This window comes from Hibiscus syriacus, unplaced genomic scaffold (genome assembly GCF_006381635.1).
Source record: "Hibiscus syriacus cultivar Baekdansim isolate YM2019G1 unplaced genomic scaffold, ASM638163v2 tig00111769_pilon, whole genome shotgun sequence".
Classification (NCBI taxonomy): Eukaryota; Viridiplantae; Streptophyta; class Magnoliopsida; order Malvales; family Malvaceae; genus Hibiscus; species Hibiscus syriacus.
Genome location: NW_024063172.1, coordinates 1,524,689 through 1,546,273, shown reverse-complemented (window position 1 = coordinate 1,546,273; position 21,585 = coordinate 1,524,689). Strand labels below are relative to the sequence as shown.

Below are 21,585 nucleotides of genomic sequence, written 5' to 3'. Positions count from 1 at the left end.
AAGTTTAGAATGTCATGGCTATTATCTTTTGTAAGTCTGAACATTGTACAAACTTTTGATGGTTAATGGTATACTTCTTTTTGTTATGTAAGCTAAACGAAGAATGTAAGCTTATAAAATTGTATTCTGTATGGATGAGTTCATATCTGCTATTCGGTATATTGGATAGTCTTGTCAAAATTATCGTGGCTAATTTCTGTTGCAACAGTTGTTTGTAGTATATGGCTTGCAAGTAATAAATATTATATCTTAGATAACAAAAATAATTTACATCTTTTTATTATTATGAATATCTATGATAAATTATTGTATATAGAAGAATGTAAACATTGTCGATTGAAAAATACAAGAAACCTCCCAGTGAATACGTCACGTATGAACCGAAGCTAGTTTCCACAATGTATACATTTAGTTAAATGTTGATGTAAAATTTTAATATATTTTTACATAAATTATGTAAAATTTAATATTAATTAAAATTAAAATAATACATGATATATTTAAATACTCAAGTAATATATTATCAACATATATAATTTTTATATAAATAATTTTTATTGAAATATTTAGAATTTCACTTGTTAAAAAATATAGAACAAGGACAATTTGGTAAAATATACATTCAAGTAATCTTTTATTCCTTCAACTAAACACTGTAATTTTACATTCCAACCATATCTACCAAACACAGTAATGTAACATTCTCAGTAATCGTATTCCCTGGTAATCTTTTATTCCCACTGGTAATCTTACATTCCTTGAACCAAACGCACCCTAAACCTAAACGGCATATTTGACCATATAATATAACTAATGGCCACTCGGTTCCACCCTTACGTATTCACAAAACAAAGGCCAAAAAGTTCGTAGCACACGTTGAGAATATTTTACATCAGATTGATCACCTACCTTACATCAAACAGTCCTTTGCATTACAACAAGTGTCAAACCAAATGCCAACTCCAATATATACACAAGTTCACAAGTTTCATCAAACTGGACTTATTTACTCTCACCCATTTCAGTTCTCGGAATCATAAGATCGATACTTGAACTAATCGGTAGCCATGGTTATGGTGAAAGCTTGGAGTTTCATTATTTTTTGGTTCGGTACTCTGGGCTACTACTATCCGGTTAATGCAGCTGATGATACCAATAGCAGTTTGGGAGCTTCTTTCATTTCGGTGATTCTCTCGTTGATGCCGTTATAATAACTATTTACCGACGTTGTCCAGGGCGAATATTCCACCGAATGGAATCGATTTTAAAGTGTCCGGCGGAAACCCTACCGGCCGATACACTAATGGTAGAACCATAGGTGACATTGTAGGTTGGTTCTATATAATATACCTCTTTTTCACTTTGGGTTTTCATTTGTGTCGCATTTTAGTAACATATATTATATGTTAACAGGAGAATAATTGGGAGTACCGAATTATGCAGTTCCATAACTTGCTCCAAATTCTACCGGGAAAGCTATACTTTATGGTGTAAATTATGCATCAGGAGGAGGGGGCATTATGAATGCAACTGGAAGAATATTTGTTAGTTTTAGATTTATATATATATATATATATATACCCTTCAAAAGTTTAACCAATTCCAGGCAAATTAATCAATTTTCTTCTGCATATTAATAGGCTGGGATTGGATATCCAAATTGATTTCTTCAACAACACAAGGAAACAGTTCGATACATTGTTGGGTGCATCAAAGGCCAGAGATTATATTTCGAAAAGATCGATATTTTCGATTACAATCAGAGCAAATGATTTCCTCAACAACTATCTTCTCCCGGTTCTTTCCGTTGGAGCTAGGATTTCTCCAGACGCCTTCATTGATGACATGATTAGTCACTTGAGGAACCAATTAACTGTATGAACACCATTCAATATGGCAAAACTCACGAGATATTGCTGTGAAAAAAAACAATTCACGTGATAATATTGTCCAAGAAATAATTGTTCAAATGGTGTGAATTATACAGTGTATGGATTGGTCGCCATGCAAGCCAAACGAGATCATAGGTCGCCATACACTCGGTGCGACCTTGTAGGTCGCCATGCAAATGGCTCGAATTCCTCCGTGATTCTGCTGAAATCACGACAAAGGTGGCTCTGCCTCCCTCACCCCTGTCTCCCTCATGCATGCAGTAATGAAATCACGATAAAAGTGTTCTATACGAGCTGTGGCGAGAGGATGAAGCTTTGCATGCGCCATGCACGTCGGAAGAGGTCTCCAGCATGCAGTGGGGAGCAAGCGAGCATGCAACGGGGAGCAAGGCGCAGGACAAGGTCGCCCAGCGTGCATGGCGACCTACAAGGTCGCCTGGCGTGCATGGCGACCTACAAGGTCGCCCGGAGGGCATGGCGACCTACAAGGTCGCCCGGAGGGCATGGCGACCTATGTTGGGAAGCTGCCACGCCGTAGGTCGCCCGGAAGGCATGGCGACCTACGGCTAACACTGTGCAATTCGCCCTATTTGAACAATTAATCTTGGGAGTACGTTATATCCTTAAATAAAAAATTCGATAACGTTATCTCGAAAGTTTTGCCCATTCAATATATATAACCAATGTTTCACTATCACTTATCAACTAAACAACCATGTTTCAACAGAGACTTTACCAGCTCGATGCTCGGAAGTTTGTCGTCAGTAACGTCGGTCCGATCGGCTGCATTCCCTATCAGAAAACCATCAATCAATTGAACGAGAACGAATGTGTCGATTTAGCCAACAAGCTGGAAATACAGTACAATGGACGTTTAAAGGATTTACTTACTGAAACGAACGGAAAGCTCCCCGGAGCCTTATTTGTTCATGCTAATGTGTATGACATATTGATGGAACTCATTACAAATTACAAGACATACGGTATAATCCCATGCAGCTGGTCGGTCTCTGTTTCTTCGATTATTCTCTAACCCTATTTTTTTCATGCAGGATTTACGACGGCCAGCAAAGCTTGATGTGGAAATGGAGGCCAATTCGCCGGGATAATCCCGTGCGGACCGACGTCGAGCATGTGCGATGATCTAGACAAGCATGTGTTCTGGGATCCTTATCATCCCAGTGAGGCTGCCAATCTTATAATTACTCAACTTATTCTCAATGGAAATACCAAAGTTATTTCTCCGGTGAATCTTAAGCAGCTCCGTAATCTTTGATTAAATTATCTGGGATTTTTACTTTGTCATTTCCTTTGTGATTTAAGCAAGTTTCCTTTACACTTCTCCATTATCCGTGTCTATGAAATATTTTTAAAAAAAGAATTTAAGCTTTTAAATTTGAAATGATTCCATGCAAATTTTCATCAAAGTTACAGTTGAGGGTGGGTTATCAGCATTTCTTTATATATTTTATTGACTAATTCAATGGGCGTGGCCTGTTTGCAGAGACGACACTGTTACCTACCTTCTTGAATAAATGCAAACAATTAATTCAAGAAAATTTTTGAAATATTTATCCAAGTTCATTTGATGGGTTAGTCTGGACTAATTCGAATAATTCATTTTATTATTCTAAAGATAATAAAATATTATATAAATGTTTTATATATTTTAAAAAATTATCAAAATGAGGATTCCATTCAATATTTAAAATCTATTAATAATTCTAGAATGAATTACTTTTTATAGAAATCTTTAATTTTATTAAAAATATAAAGTCAGTTAAAAATATAAACCTAAACCCTAAATATGAGAAAATTAGTCACTTTAAGATCACAATGACCATACAAGCAATAGATTCAAAAAAACATAATCAAATAAACTCGAATAAAAGGTAAATACGAACATATCTGACTGCATCGATAAACGAACAACAAAAGAAGATGAACATATTGAAAAGCCACTAACAAATCGCAAATCAAGTTGAACGAAGTGAAAATACAACCCATGAATGCAAATTGTGTATCATATCCAATCTGAGGGTCCAAATAAATAAAGATTAGCATTATAACAAATAAATCGTTATCTTGATCAATCGTGACGATATCAAATTCAATCCTGAAAAATGATAAATGAAAATAACGGTCAAATGACCAAAAATGTGTCATAAATACAGATAAAAACGTGCCAAAAAGACAGAAAAATCGTGTCATAAAGATATAATTATTAAAAATAAAAAAATAAAGATACATTATAATAAAACAAAAGAAAAACAATGAAACCGACGGTCGGCGATCAATACTAAGATTGATGCCGTTACTAATCATAAAAAAAAGAAACTAAAGACGATTAAAGGGAAAAAAAGAGAAAAAAAAGATAAATCCTAAAAAATGTTATAATAATTCATTAACATATAGTTTTAGAATGAATTAAATATTAAAAGTTTGAGAATCAGTTTATAATTTAAATCATAAACTATAAATACTTGATGTAATTAGTTTAAAAATTAACTATTTCTTAAATTAAATAAAATAATTAATGAATTTCGATAATTTATATCATTAAACTTTTCTAATATGGAATTTCCTTAATTGTAAACGTGCAAGAGATGGGCTTCACAGTAGTAGGTATATTATTTATTTTATTTCCCCAAGGCAGAAAGAAATCATGATTAATAGTCTAATTGAACCCATGGTCATTGCCGTGCTTGTGACTCTAAAGATATTTTGTTTTGTGTACATTTTTCAACGACATTAAGATAATATGTAGATGATGACTACCTAAGAAATTAGAAGATTTATAAAAATATATTTAATTATTATTTAATATATTCATAATTATAAGGTAAAAAAACTTGTCATGTGTATCCTTTTCTATTTTTGACGAACTTTATTTTTACAATAAATATAATTTTTTTTTGAAATTATTAATATTTTTAAAATTATTATAATTAAACACGCGTCTCTCTCACATGATTTAATTAAATTTTTAGAATTTTGTGATCTTAAAATAAAATTACATCTCGATTTCTATTTTCTTGTTTAATTATTTTTAAAGTCCTTCGATTTTAAAATTAGGGAGATACGTGAAACAAGAGGAAGGAAAGTGAAGAAACAAAATGGAAAATGAGGGATTTTGCGGGTTGAGAGTGACAGTAGATGTTGTGCCCGAGAGACATAGATGAATACCGATTCATGCGCCCAACAGTTCTTATAAGTAGGAACGGTAACCGGTCAAGTTAAGGTCGAGTTTTTAGTCAATCTTATCCAATTTTAAAATATGCACCATTCACTCGAATTTGATTTGATTTGATTTGAAGTTTTATATCTTGCATTTGATCCGACTCGATTCAAAAATATATATTTTTCATTCGATTCAATTTTTTAGAGTGTAAACCTGACCCAATATAAATTAAAGATTGAATTAAAAAATAATAATTTTTTAATGAAATTACATTATTATTTTTAAGTGGGTCGGAGTTTTTCACCCTTCACCCGCCCCGACCCAAATTCACCTTCAAAAAACTCGACCCAACTCGAACCTGAATTATTAAAAAAAATTACTTAATCAGATCGAATCGAGTCAAAACACATCGGAAACGGTAAATTGTTATCCTACTTATGGGGTTTGAATGTACTATTTGAGGGCAGATGTAGATTCATACTTGAAAGATTTTTTTAAAGATAATTTTTTTATAAATGAGATTAGTTTTCATCAAACAAAAATTAAATTGTACAAATGATTTAAATTGTTATAAAACAATCTAATTATATGAGACCAATAATCTTTACAAATAAACAAATAATATTATATTAAAATTTAAATAAATAAAACTTATTTTTTGAGCTTAGTTTATTACACCCCTACATCAAATGTAAATGATTGGACTTTAGGTAATAAAGGTGTGCGGAAATGTGAAAGGTAGGCGAGCTGTGCGGGGAGAACAGGGAACAGTTATGTTTGGTGATGAGAACAGTGGAAGAACAAAGCGGAGGAATCTGATAATGACAGGACGGGACAGGAGGCCTCCGAAATAAGGGGGAGAATCTATCATTGCTCCCCACGCTGCCCTGACACTCATGAACCCTTCTCTAACTGCTTACCCCTTTTCATCATTATCTTTTTCTCTTGCCATAAACCTCTCTCTTTGTCGTTTCGAACAGACCACTGTAAAAGCCTACTCACTTCTTTCTCCCCGTCTCCGTTCATATAACATTGGGTACATGTTTTCTCTGAAAATGCCATCAGATTCCGGGGATCCAAACAGGCGGTCAACAAAGGCCATTAACACCGGAGCCCCACCGCCGGAGCAACATCAGCTGCCTTGTCCTCGATGTGATTCCACCAACACCAAGTTTTGCTACTACAACAACTATAACTTCTCTCAACCTCGTCATTTTTGTAAGTCATGTCGACGTTACTGGACTCACGGTGGCACCCTCAGGGACATCCCTATTGGTGGTGGCACGAGAAGAAACGCAAAGCGTTCACGCACCACCACCACCCTTGGCTCCACCGTCGTTTCTTCTTCCACCAATGCCACTACCACCACAAGTTACAATGACTTCCGCTTGCCAGCGGCTGCCACTGACGAGCCATCAGGGAGGTTTGGGTATTGGTGGGGAGTCCATGGGCAATGGTTTGGCTTCATTGTTGAGTAATCATCCTCAAGGACCTGGTTATCCGTCTCTTGGTTGGTTTGGGCTTGGTATTGGTCCAGCACTCGAAGATGTTGGATTTGGGCTTGGAAGAGGAATGTGGGATTTTCCGAGGGCGGATGGTGCGGCGGTTGGTGGTGGCAATGATGGGAGTCCATGGCATTTTGAAGGTGGAGAAGAGGGGACTGGTTGCTTTTCTTGGCCTGAACTTTCCATTTCAACCCCTGGGAATTTGCTCAAGTGAATCTCATCTTTTTTGTTCATCTTTGATGGAGAATTAGTGTCTGATAGTAAATTATTAGGTATATGGAAGTATAATAAACAAAACTACAACCTTTTGTGTATTGTATTATTCAATTTCGTTTGATTTGGTTTGTTTTTGCCTATTTTCATTCAGTAAAGCAGATCAAAAGCACTTTAATATTCACGTAAAAATGCCAATGTGGTGTCAGCTTGAAGAATCAAAACTAGCAAAAGGAAATATTGTAGTTGAAAAACGAGCATCGATATCATATATTAAATCATACATTTTATTTTTGCTTTTTCTCACAATATTATCTGGGAACTTTCAAAGCAGATCACTGGAAGATTGGTATAATCCCACATGACTGAACGAACCTCAATGTTAACTAAAACAAATGATTCCAAAAGGTGAATAAATAAATAAATAAAGATCAAAACCCAGTTTTATTGTAGTTGTGTTTAAGACTTCAAGGTGAATCTTTTTGGTTTTTAAGGTGCGCATTGGATTTAAATAGTGATACGTTATCAAAATAACAAATGTTATATTATGATTTTAATGTTATTTGAAATCATTAATGCATTGTACGACAATGATACTTCTTATATTCGTAATAATATTTATTATGTCCATAATGATGATAAACGCGACACAATTAGAGATGGGATAACAACCACAATTAGCATGTATTCTTTAAGAACCCTCCATAGTTCTCCTTTCAAAAGATTGCCCTTTTTTTGTGTTATTTTTTGGGGCACCAAACAGCTTGAAGAAGGAAATTATTTCAAAGATTCCAATGAAATGAACGCAGGTACTAAATTGTAGGCTTAATTGGGAAATTGTCCACTAAATTATACCTTTTCTCAAATTTGGTACCTAAAACATTTTTTTGTTAATATTGTTTAAGAACCCTCCAATCCACAGTTCTCCTTTCAAAAGAAGCAAGTGAAACAGTTGGATTCCTTTTTGTCGTATTGTTTTTGATAATATTCCCATTATTATAAAAGAATTCAATCATTTTCTGATGGAGAATTTCAGTCCAAACTTGCTTTCTTATTTGGTATCTGTGAGAATTCCTATAAAATACGAATTTGCAAATTTAATCTCAATCATTGCAAGCCAATACCCATAAATTTCTCTGTGTTTTCTAATTCTGTACACTGAGCGATCTCGCCACTCTCGATGCACAATTGTTTTCCAGCAAGGAACATTTCATGCTTGGTTGATGGACGAGTTAGGTCAAACCTTATCCAATCTAGCCATCGGCATGGGACTCAAACCCGATGGTTTCCGATCTAATCAAATCAAAAAAAAATTTAAAAAAAATCAGGGTCAGGCCGGGTTTTTTGGAGGTTATATTCTAGTTGGGTTCGGATTTAATGTGAAAAATATTTGATCTAAAAAAAATGGTTTTATCTTATATATTTAGGGACAATTATAATAATGTCCATCTATATATTATTATTTTTAATTAAATTCCTATTTTTATTGAATAAAAATAATATTTTTTAATAAATACATTATTTTGGTCGAGTCACGTCGGGTTTAAATTTTATCTAAAAAATGCAGGGTCGGTTTAGATCATGTGAAAGGTATATATTTTTGAGTTGAGTAGAGGGTGTATAATTTTTAGTTTAGATGAGGTGGACTAAAAACCGACTGAACCCGATTTATGCCCATCCATAATCCAATCCGATTTAAACATAATATTTTATAACAAAAATTAAATTGATCGTATTAAGTTATGTCAAAATATGTTGAGTTCAAACAAATTTATCATCCTAATCTAGACCAATTGTGGAGAAAATATTTGTACTATAAGTTTATATGTGCAACAACAATTGTGGTTTTAAAAATAAAAACTACTTTTTTCCCAGAAAATATGTATTGTTTTTAATGGTGTGTATTATTTTAGATATTGATAATATCTAAATATATTATTAATCCATTCAAAAATATATTGTCATAAAATTTATCAAGTGATTTCAGTGTTAAAAGATAAAGTTATTTCTCCTTGAAAGTTGTAGGTTCGAACAAAATCTATAAGATTTGTGTACAATATCAATAGATTATAAAAGTGAACAGATATCACTTTGTAATCATTTTATATAATTAAAAAAAAAACAAAAAAGAATACATTAGCATTGATTTTATGTACTTAAGTATCACCTTGTCCTTGTAGTAAAGTGACGATACAAGATTCTCCATGAAGTTTCATGGAAACTACTTATAAGCTCCCCATTTCTAGTATAAGAACAAAACAAGTTCGTGCAATTATTGAAATTCAGCTTTGGATTTGGTGTGGAAATTATATATAATTTGATAAAAACTACTAGTTCTTTCTTTTGCTAATTTTATAATGATAACGAATGGCCCTAATAGAGGGCAACGAAACCAATAATACAAAGCGAAAACGCAGCTGATAGTGGTTGGGCAATCAAAAAAAGAAACACAAGACGGAAACCTCACGGATCAATGGGAAGGCTGCCCCCGTTCCAGTTTGATGGCGACTACATTATCTCCCCAGATACGGCCGGCCTCAATAAAATATTTATATGTAAAAGTTATTTGAATTTATTAATTTAGTGTAATTTAATTGAGGTTATTGTTATTATTATTGTTGATGAGTCAAAGTTTAGTTTATTGGTCAATAGCACTTCATTTCTTTTGATTTAAATGAAGGGTCGTAAGTAATAAGAGAATGATCGATGGCCAATGTTTAAAGAAGGGAGAAAGAGAATTATCATGAAGGAGAAGGATGGTATGTCAGTTATGAGTGCCAATGGTCCATCCCCTCTTACCAATCTCGATTGGAGGTATTATAATGTCTTTTGGGTGCATGTTAGTCTAAGCGTTAGTCTAAGCGTGTTAGTCTAAGGGCCATGATGACTATTTTTAGGCTGGTCGAATTAAAAAGATTCGTTGGTTAGATATTGATTTTCATTAGAGATTTTATATAAGTTTCGTCTACACATTGCAGTTAACTTGAAGATTTGTGCTTGAGGGACACGAGATGTTAGGGACTTTGGAAAACGGAGAGATCTGTGTGAAGACTAATTGTCGATGAATTTCTAAAAGATCTCGTGTGACGAAGAACTAATAATTTCAAAGACCGATGTTCGGAGGTATTAAAATTTATCTTATTAACATATTAATTAATTAATTAATATGTTAATAAGATAAATTTTAATAGAAAGTCGTTAGTTTTATTAAAAATAAAAATATCAATAATTACAATAAAGATTTACAAGCATAACAATAAACGTAAACTAAATTATAATTATGTTATTTTCCTATAATTATTGACACAAAAATTAGCCCCTAGATCACACAATGACCTAACAAGGAAAATGTTAAAAAACCTAATCAAAATACTCGAATAAAATAAAGATACGAACAAATAAATATTAATAAGATAAATTTAAATTATAGTCTTAAAAAAATCCATACATAACAGAAGTACATTTAAAGTGAAATTATTATACATAATTTATGCACTTAAATGGTTGAATTACAAATGTTCGTAAGGGTAAACTATATCATATATCATCGAACTTTATACATTGTATTGTTTGTATCATTGAACTTTTAATTTTATCAATTATAGCACTGAACTTTGATTTTCATTTAAATTGTATTACTGGACTGTTAAATAGTTAACAACTGAATCAAAATATTGTCATTTTAATGAGGTGTCTATGTCTAAAACCATCAATCACGTCATTGTACCATTAACGATCTAACAATTTATCGGTATAAATTTTGATGGTATTTGACGTAGTTTACCCTATTTGTAATAAGGTGATGTCGTTTTCCGCTGCCCGTCGACTGTATTGGGTAAAGTGAGGTGGGAAAAGGGCAGCCCGTCTCGCGCACCGGACGGCACGCACGGTCAGGTACTCTCAGCCGTTGTACTTTGCGGACAATAAATTTCTCGAAAAACTACATAATTCGAGAAACACGCAATTTTTGCTTTCCTTCCCTTTATGGCAAAAATTAAGAAGACAGAATTTGAGTTTTCGTTTTCTCACATATGCTTTGGTTTCCTTTTTCATTCTCATTTCGTTTTCTTCATTTCTTGGGTTTGGAACAGCTCAAGCTTTTAGCACGTGTTGGGGCTTTGTTAAAAGATTTTCCCACCCCTCTTCTTCACGAGAAGCTGATTTCATTTTCATAACTTTGGTCTTTTTCAGACAAGATTGATGACAAGATTTGGACATATCCAAATTCCCACCTTAAAAGCAAATATATATTCATTGTATCAAAGCAAAACTTGGGATTTATGGACCACCCCCCGTGTGATATTATTTCTCTTTCACAGAAATGTCGTTTCCATGCAACTTGGTTGATGTTGTAACACTTAACTTCATGTTGATATGTAGTGATTTGATTTTATTCTTGCAAAGTCGTGTAAGATAAAACAATGAGATTTCATATTCCAAAAGAATGATAGTTTTTAGATTAAGTATGAGACTCTACGTATGTTCATGTGTTCGGATGTGTTTTATTATATGCAAAAGATAACTTTTGCTCCTATAATAGACTTAATTTATTACTTTCGTCCTCGAAATTGCTCAATTGTATCATTTTATATTCTACCTTATATTGTAAATTCTAAATCATAACCTTATAACATCTAAATAATAAATTATAACTTAGGGTTTTAAGTCAATGGTAAGATATAGAATGACGCAATTAAGCAATTTTGATGACTAAATTAAGTGAAAACACGATAGAAGTAAAAGTGATAAATTAAGTCTACTATTACAAGAGCAAAGGTGACCGTTGAGCCTTTATTATATTAATGGAATCGACAAGTTAGGTTAACTGATATGGTTGTGGAATGTAATAGAAAACTTTTTTTTTTGTTTATATGGTACATATAATATTTTTAGAGAAAATTCGAGTGATCTGAAAGTCTACACTATGGGGGCGAGAATTTCTCTATATTTATAGACTTTTCTCGGTCTAAACATTTCATTACTGGACAATGTTGAAATTATGGGAGCGTCCGTTGACTGCTAATTTCAACCGTTGACGGAGTGTGTATAATCAAATTTTACTTTGAAATTATATGATCACGTTGGAAAAAACCTACACAAGAACTCCACCACTAAAAAATTAGTTTGATGTTCTTTCTTGTTTTTCTGAAAGAGAGATGACATTAAATTAATGTGATTAAATAAAGAACATATCCCCTGTCTAATTAGATTATTCAAAATTTGATTGATGAATTCGGAAGAGGATTTTTGTCACACTCAAATTAGGGCCTAAAATTTCTTTAAACTTTTTTAAGGACTAAATTGAAATTTTAATTAAATCCAAGCATCAAAGTAAAATTTTGAATAAATTTAGATCCAAATACAAAAATACTAAAATTGAAGGACATATACTGTAATTACAAAAAAATCGGGTTTAAAATTCCAAAAAAAAATCATAAACTTTCTATTTTTGGAAAGTTTCAACCCTCTTTATCTATCTCTTTTCAACCTTTCCTCTTATAGAAGGAAATCTTTGATCGACATTTTGTCGTCGACCATTACTCCGTTTTCAACACCTCCCACGCCATTGTTTTCCTTGCATCGTCCCGAGTCCACCGGTGTCCACATTGTCTTTGTTTCTACAAGCGTGTGAGGGGATAAGGAAGATTAAATTTCCAACGTTTCGAAATCGAGTTCTCCGTCGTTCACCGCTGTGAACCAAGCTTTGTAAGTGTCTTAAAACCTCTTAAAATGTACGTAGGAATTTTTTCGACTCCTGGAGGCCCTGCACGCGCCCCAAGCACCGCCACTGCGCGTGGGGAAGTTTCACCGCCTAGTGGGTTGCTTGATATTGATCCGACCCGCCTGCCCGATCCAACCCGACCCGAATCGAACCGGTCAACCGTTGACCGACCGTTGATCGTTGACCGACGTTGACTTTTTTCTAAAACCTCTGTCTTGACGTTTTTGAACATCCTTAGTCAGATTTTGTGATATGTTTTGCCAAATTCTGACCCGAAAGCCCCGAATCGAGCCTGTTAATCCGAAAATGCTTAGTATTTTTAGTATTTTTGCTTTTTTATTTGGGATTTGATTATGGAATTGATTTGACAATATATTTTTATGAAGATACTCGTGTGTCACCCGACCGAGGGTCGGTTAGATCTGGTGATTCCCGTCCGTCAGATCCGATGATTCCCGTCCGTCAGATCCGCACGATTCGTGTTCCTCGAGAGTTACTCGTATGTATTTGTATATTTTTTAAATAGCGGTTATTGTTATTATTCATATTAGGATTATGATATGGATTTTTCGATTCGTAAGATCTAGCGCTGCCGCTGATCATGATCAGCAGACTCAGTAGTAGACTTTCTTATCATATTACTCAGGCCGATACAAGTGTGTTTCTTGATGGTGTTACATTACTGTTTTAAACTATTTATCTAAACTGTTTTAGATTTCTGATAATACTGAATATTTTTACGACACAATACCTGATTTTATGAATATTGTTTATCTGATATATGATTTACTGTAAATTTCTAATATGATCTCTGATTTCTGAGTTTAGAATATTTTCATGTTTTAATGGATTAAATTATCGTTTTCACTCGAATAGATACATGTTTGTTGTTGTCATTAGGGGTATTATTGGAGGAAGTATATCAGGCCTAGTCTATGACTTGCAAGACCTTATAGCAGACTCATATGCTCTGTGCTCAGGGTAAGTCCTTACCGCAAGTCCTTATGCTATATGTATAAGGCCTTACCGTGTGTACAGGTGGGTGTATGGTTTTGGGGAACCTACACATTCTGGTGATCAGATGGGCGTAATGTTCATATTTTTAAAATATTTTCGATAAACTATTTTTTACTAAAGTATTTTATTTGTATGTTTTTATATACCGTAAGGAGCACACTGGGCTTTTTAGCTCATTCTGTAAATTTTTAACATTTTCAGATAGTAGCAAACTGTAGGCTAGCACACTTGGCATCAGAAGGATCGACTACTCCTATTTTGTACCATTGTATATCTCTATATGCCTTTGTTTATATACTTTTGTGACACTTATTTTTGCTACCGTCTCGATATATATGTATTACATGTATTTTGATATATATATGTGTTTTATAAGGTTTTTTAGATATATGTATATATTGATATATATATGTTTATCGTGTGAACCTTTCTTATATCTAATTTCATACTATATTGTTATATGAATTTCAACGTTGTTTTAAATATGAAAAGAAATTTCTAAATAAAATATAATCGTTTAGATTTGGGCATAACGTCCAGGTCAGGTCTAGGGGATTATATATTTTTTACATCTAAAGTTTAAGTTAGGGGTGACTCTCCCAGTTCAGCGCCAAGGCAAACCTAAGATCTATTTGAGATTTTACATAGAAATTTACAGATTGCCCACAAAGAGTACTGGTGGTAGGATTTGAATTTAACATTATAAACTTAAATTCCTGAATCCTAACCGTGCGGTTGAGAAATTCAAAATAGATTTGACATGCCCTAGACTTTGTTATAATTGTAGTTAGAATTAAGTAATGCCAATATTATAAAGTAATTTACACATTCTTTCCCTCTTTCCAATAGACTCCGTTTATAATATATTGTGTCCCCCAAGTGATAATTAAAAGATTCGTTTCTTGACAAATTGGATCGACAAACTTGAGACATGTAGACCCCGCCATTCCCATCTTAGTCTCTCGTTTTCAACCAATTTTGATCTTCTTGTAAAACCATCGAACGATGCTTCATCTTCAAGACTAACTGTTTTCATACAATCATTTTTGCAATAGTACGAGTTAATTATAAAATAATAAAAGATAAAATTTTCTTAATTTATTAATAATACACATTTTACGTACGCAACTTTTAAATTCAAAACCTCTAAAACATACATAAACACGAGAAATATTGATCTTATGAATTTCAAATTTAATTTTCTAAATCTCAGGTCGAAGAGTGAAGAAACATTCGATTAAACTTAGAAAAGTTTTAGCCCAAAATTGAATAACAAAAGATATGAGGGTTCAACTTTTCTCCCTAAAACATCACATGTTTTAATATCTTTAATTTTAAAAATTGTTTTATTTGTTTGATACGATAAAGTTCATTTTTTTATTAAATTAGATATATGTTATATTTTGCGACACATCGGCGATGTGGGTTAAATAATAGTTTATAATACTTTTTAAAAGTTTAATCAATAATAATTATAAATTTAAATCTTGAAGATTATTTAAAAAGATAAAAATATCCATAAATTAGTATTAATTATTCTTTAAGAAAAAAATTATGTTTTTCAATCAAGTTCGTGTTCAATTTTAAATTAAATTACTCACCTCAACTCAAAATTATCATTTGATTTTTTAATAATATAAAATAGGGTAAAGTACACAAATGATCACTCGACTATAGGCCACAACTTTATTAAGTTCCTCGACAATTAAAAATGACAAACTGATCATTCGACTATTCATATGTTCCAAACTCATAATTTTTTGTTATAAAATCAACGGTCGCCTAAACTAGACATTAATATGTTGATTGGGATATGATAAAATCATATTTTAATGATATCTACTACCACCGTCATTACTTTTAAGTACTTACTCGACGACATAATTTTTCAAGCACTAGCACAATGACATAATATACACGAATAGTCGATCCATAAAATAAAACTCAAAAGGTTCTAAGATAAGATTTTATCATATCTCAGTCAACATGTTAACATCTAGCTCAAAAGATCGTCAAATTTTCTATGAAAAATAATAAGTTTAGAACATATGAATAGTTGGATGATCATATTATAATTTTTAATAGTCGAAGACTCAACAAAACAATATGTTATATACTATTTTGTAAGTTTTAATAATTAAAGGACTCAACGAAATATCATCCTATAACCGAGGTACTATTTTTGTATTTGACCCAAAATTGATTTAGAGTAGAATGAAACTCATGGACGCATATGACAAGTAATTATTTGAGCAGTCCAACGACAGCAATGGGTTTGTAGTTGGAGGGTGGGGACCTTTAACTTTACACGTTCTTCAATGTCATTTGCCTTTCCATTGAACTTTGTAATCATCTCAAAACCCCAGCCTAAGCTTCTTTTAGGAAACTTGATTACGATCAATCATTTCTCAATTTGATGCATTCAAAATAAAATATTAATTATTATATTTATTTACTAAATTTAAACTGATAAATTTTTATATGGGATGAAAATATATTTTTAATAAAAGTACATGAAAAAATGAAAAAATATATAATAATTTTAAAATTTCGAGAGAGTAATTGCCTCTACCCCTCCTTCGTCCATCTTTGCCGATAACATATATCACAACCAATACCTTCTTGAAAAATATGTGTATGTATTATATGATTAAAAATTATTAAATTGAATCAATTTATACCGTAAAATTATAAAGTTTACAATTAAATTTAAATTAAAAGATTTAACTTGATTATATTCAAATTTCATTATCCATAGTAACTTGAAGAAATTTTTTTAAAATATAAAATATAACTTATTAACTCGAATTTTTTTAAGTTAATTTAGTTGAATACTTATCTCTACTTTAACTAATTGAATTGAATTTTTAATTTTTTTAATAATTTTATTTTGATTTTTTATATAATTACTATTTTAATTAAAGAGAAATAATAATGATCAAATTTGACAAGACTGAATACAATTCACTCCCCTCAAAGGACAGCTTAGAACCTAATTTATAATCGAAAACAGTTGCTTTTGAGCTAGAAAGGCACCAAAGTGAGCATTCTTCTTCTCTCTTTCTTTTATTATTTCATATTGATTTAGCAGAGGCTATATTAAAGAATCCCCACCCCTTGCACCCACAAAATCAGCCAAACCAATTCTTCCCCACTTTAGCTTTTCAAGTTCACTAACCAAAAAGAAAAACACTCACCATCTTCTTTGCCTTTTCTCTTGTTTTTTTTTTTGGGATTGTTGTAGATCTACAAAAACATGATTCAAGAACTCCTCGGAGCTTCTTCTTTCTTAAACTTTGGAGCTGAAAGAAAAATCCCCATCAATGGAAGCATTTTAGAAGGAACCCCAACTTCTTCTTCTTCTCCATCACCATCGCCGTCGCCTTCGTCTTCTCCGGCGAAGACTATTTCATCGACTCCGGAGAACCACCAGAGCGTGAGGTGCCCCCGGTGTGATTCCTCCAACACCAAGTTCTGCTATTACAACAACTACAATCTCACTCAGCCTCGTCACTTCTGCAAGACTTGCCGTCGGTATTGGACCAAAGGAGGCGCTCTCAGGAACGTTCCTATAGGCGGTGGTTGACGGAAGAACAAAAGCGGCGCCGGTGGTATTGTTTCCACATCATCTCTGGGGAAATCAACTTCTTTATCCAAGATGAAAACGGTAGTTTCTGAAGCTGGGAGATCTGGGTTCGATCATGAGCTTCAATCTACAACTCCGGTTCTTTGGACAACTACTTCACCACAGAGTTCACATCTTTTATCCTTATTGAGAACCACCCAAAACCCTAACCCTAACACTTTGTCTAACCCTGTTGGTATCAAGGAAGAATTGAGCTTGCTTGGATCTCAAGTGATGAACGAACCAACAACAGTTGCAACTGGTGCACTAAATGCTCGAACCCTAGGCTTGGATCTTGTTAACCCTTTCTGCAAAAACAATCATCATCAACAACAGAATAATAATGGGTTCCTAGCAGGTGAAGTTCAAAACGCAGGTATCCAAGAACTGTATCAAAGGTTCAAATCATCATCTCCATCAAGTTACTACCCTAATACGTCAGCACTAATCCTAAGCAATGTGGTTTCTTCTTCTTCTTCTTCTTTATCGTCTCCTTCGTCCATTTTGGAGTCGGCTCCGGTTGCAGGAGGAGAATTGGGTTACTGGAATCCGGCATTTTCATCATCATGGTCTGATCTTCCAACAACCAGTGGTGCATATCCTTAAAATGCTGTCGGTCGGCTCTTCTTTATTAGGTTGTTTCTTTTTCGTTTTGGTGTGTTTTTAAGGTGTGGTTTAACTATTTAACTTATGAGAGTGTTCCAAGCATGTAGAACAAGTTAGAAAAAAGGAAACGCTATACGCTTTTCTCGTTATTTTACAGTTTCGATTCTTCATTATTGTATGTAAAGAGTTAAAGTTGCTTTGCTATAGTTGTTTTTAAACTAAAAAAAACATTCAAACCAGAGATTATTCACAAGAGAATAAGCAGGAACGTGGGTTTATTATCTCGATTGATTGATTAAATATTAACTCAAAAACATTTTTAGGGTTTAAGCTTGTGTGACGAAGTGGTGGGTGGCATATGAAAGATTAAAGATTCTGTGTATTGTTTTGTGCAACAACAAAAAGGTAATCAAATAATGTTTAAAGCATGCTTTTTGTTGAAGTGTTTCCGTAAAAAGCAATTTGATTCTTAGCGGTTGGAAAGGAGGATTCCAACTGCAGCCTTATGCGTGTCATAGAATGGTTAAAGTTTAAGTTTTTTCGAGTTGGATTCGAGTTTAACTTTTGATTTTAAGTTTGAATCCAACTTAATAATTTTAAGCTTGTGAACTTTCTATTAGAGTTGAACTTAGTTTTAAAGTTTTTAAGTTGAATCGAACTCGACAATACTCAAATGATTCGACGCATCTCATTTATAACTCTACTAATGAAGATTTAATCATAACATATAAATCTTGATTTAGACATCATCATATATCCACAAACTCTTGATACTATGATTTAAATCTTATAAAATTTTCAAGACATAATTAGACCCCTTGGAGCTAATACAGTACAACAAATGGAACTGATCAAGTGTTCCAATATATACAAATGAAATGAAAACTCAAAACATTTCAATCCACATCTACTTTCTCAGCAACCAAACACTCTCCGATGGTTTATAACTCAATCTAAGGGCGAATCCCAACAGCTTTGCCACAGAGTAAGACATTAGAAGGAACATCGTATTCGTTGGTAAGACTTCGAGCAGGATCAAAGACTCTCAAGTAAAATTGTTGCCCAATATATTGTCTTCCCCATTATGCCGACCTCAGGTTGCACTGGTTGTCCATGGAGATCAATATGGGTGTCCAAGAATTTGGATAAACCTAGGATGGAATAAAAACATCAGTAGCAGAAAAACAACAGTATCTAACACAGGCATGATGTTGGCTTACCTGAGTTGTATGTCTGGTAAGAGCATCGACTAGATTGTAAGTTTTTCGTTTATGTGGAGTCCACTGTCCATAGCCAAAACTGTATGTATTGTAATAGAAACGACAAATATCTAATCAGAAACAGAAAAAAGACAGCAAGCAAACAGGGCAGTGTGACTCACCCCACAACCCAAAAATCATAACCATCAAGATGCCAAGATTGCAGGCTATTTTCGTTGTTCTGGAAGACGACTTCGAGAAAATCTTGTAAGAAACCGGCATAAAGGAGGTAGCAACGGTTGCAGCACCACCTGAGGGAAGGGTTTGGATGGAATCAATGGTGAAAACTCCAGGAATGTTATAATGATCAGCAAGCTTGGGAGGGGTATCCGGATTAACATAAGAGACACCGTTCACGGTGTAACACAGCTTTCCGTTTATGAGGGATGCCGAATTCGACAGCACAATGGTCTTGGTTGGTGTTATCTTTCCATAATGTAATGAACCCTGTGGATTAGACCTGGCTGCATTTGATGTCAAATTCCACCTACGAGAAGGAAAACGAATCAAATAAGATCATCCTTGAGCTAAACTGAATTCAAGAACAAAGTAGTGGTTCAATAACTAGTACCTAAATGTTCTTGCTTGCTGCATTGACAATGAAATTCGAATGCAGGGGCTGCTGGCAGGGGTCCCGAAACTGGGTTTGCGAGTTTGCGTAGTGCAATACCGCAGTTGGAGTAAGAATGGTCCTGGTAAATCTTGTCGATGCGACAATGTGGTAACTCTTTGGTGGCTGATTCAAGGTCACTAAAACAGCTAAAGACTGCCCAACATGAACATCAAGAGAATCATATAAGTTCTGAACCACATGAAACCCTTCAACCTCAATTAACTTCATTGTGTGACCCTGAACCTGCAGTTCAATGAGGTGGACAATCCAACATTAGAGATCCTAAACATGTAAGTTTTGCCTGAAACATCACAAATAAAACTTATTTGGTAAACGAAAAAAATCTTGGAATATACAAATATATCGAATTAATGAATTAAAATGCCATGAACATGACCTTGTTCCCCACTAAAGTTAGTTTGAGTCTGCACATTTATAAGGACTCCATCAGGAAACGGAAGAGGCTTTCCTGAGTCCAAAGATTGCTGCAATGTCTGCAAAATAGGAAACAATATTCGAGACGATGAATCAAACCAAGACAACAAGTCTTAATCCTGTTTATCCAACCGGTATACTACACTGACACACACTCCGCTGCTAGTAACACTTGATCATCGAGTGCATAAACAAAACAGAGTACACTAACCTAATGACTGGTTTTGTACCAGTCACCGATAAGTAAAGTGAAATCTCCATCAGGGTTTGCATAAGGGATTGGGATCACACTTCTATGGTATATATTGAGAGCTCCAAATCCTCCAGCAGCTTTATGCAACAGAGTTGAGGGGAAACATCTGAAAGACCCAATTTGATCCTTGGCCTGGAACTTGTAGGTGTAGTATGAGTTTGGAGGGATAGGGCAATTGGTTCCCAGCACACCATCCTGCCATGAGTTCTTCCTTTGCTTGATGTCATTCCTGTAAATCATTATCATTTGAGAGTCCTGTACTCGCACTCGAATCCGAGCATACGAAAAATCAGTAGTCACCATGTCAACAAGAAAGGCTGGTCCAGCTTGTTAATAAGGTTCAAGATAATGTTATTAGTCACAGCTTCAAGTTTTGGTCCTGGAAACTGATCGTTGATAAGGATAACCTTCCAAATAAACAACAACAACAACAAAAAACAACACTTTTTTTCAGTAAACCCAGGTTAAATCTCCACATCAAAGCACATTACTTTCAACATAAAGTGAATTCATATTATACCAAACCTGCTGGGAAATTCCAAGAACAGAACGAGTGCCATAAGAGACGGTCCAAGTGTAGTAAAAATATGGGTCTTCCGCTTTCACCAACGGAACACTCAAAACAGCCAAAGCTCCAAGAATCCATGGGAGCATTACTGCTTTTCCCATATCTCTTCCACCCTGAAAATGCCATTGAACCAAAGAATTACAAATTTCTCATAAGAACCAAGGCAGGAAAAGGTGCAAGACATACAGGTTCAGTGCTTTATTAGAAAAAAAATTATTAATCTAAGGTGAGTAGAAGACATTATCTATTTAAAGATAACTTTTAACCTTGTGACATTAAAAGCTCACACCCTAACCTTTATAGTACTAATAATTTTAAGTAAATTATGTGTGATAATTTCTAAATTTCGGATTAAATGTAATCTTACCTTGTTACATATGTTATAATATTTGGCCATAAATGTTATATGGATGATAAAGCAACTCGTTAGTTGTAATTAACTGATGCTCGGCGCATTTCACGTCTTCATTATGTTAATAATTGCTTCACCTTTAAAGTTTTTCTTTTCTTTTTTTCATTACACAATCTCATTGCCATTCTGCAATTTCGCCATTGATTATATCTTTCCTTTTTTTCTTTTTCTCTTGAAACGAACCAATTCTTGTAAAAACGAAAGATGAATTAAAAAGGTTATAAAGTCAAAAAATTAAATATCCCTAAATTGTACGACGTTGTTTTTGTTGAGTTTCCAATACT

The 21,585-nt window shown here is 33.7% G+C and overlaps 4 pseudogenes; 3 read left to right on the top strand and 1 right to left on the bottom strand.

Annotated features, from left to right (window-relative positions):
* Positions 1 to 1,067: 1,067 nt before the first annotated feature.
* Positions 1,068 to 3,204, top strand: LOC120169817 (annotated as a pseudogene).
* A 2,862-nt stretch (positions 3,205 to 6,066) lies between these two features.
* LOC120169609 lies at positions 6,067 to 6,854 on the top strand (annotated as a pseudogene).
* A 9,789-nt stretch (positions 6,855 to 16,643) lies between these two features.
* On the top strand, positions 16,644 to 17,846 carry LOC120169507 (annotated as a pseudogene).
* Positions 17,847 to 18,705: 859 nt separating this feature from the next.
* On the bottom strand, positions 18,706 to 21,009 carry LOC120169509 (annotated as a pseudogene).
* Between the last annotated feature and the right edge of the window lie 576 nt (positions 21,010 to 21,585).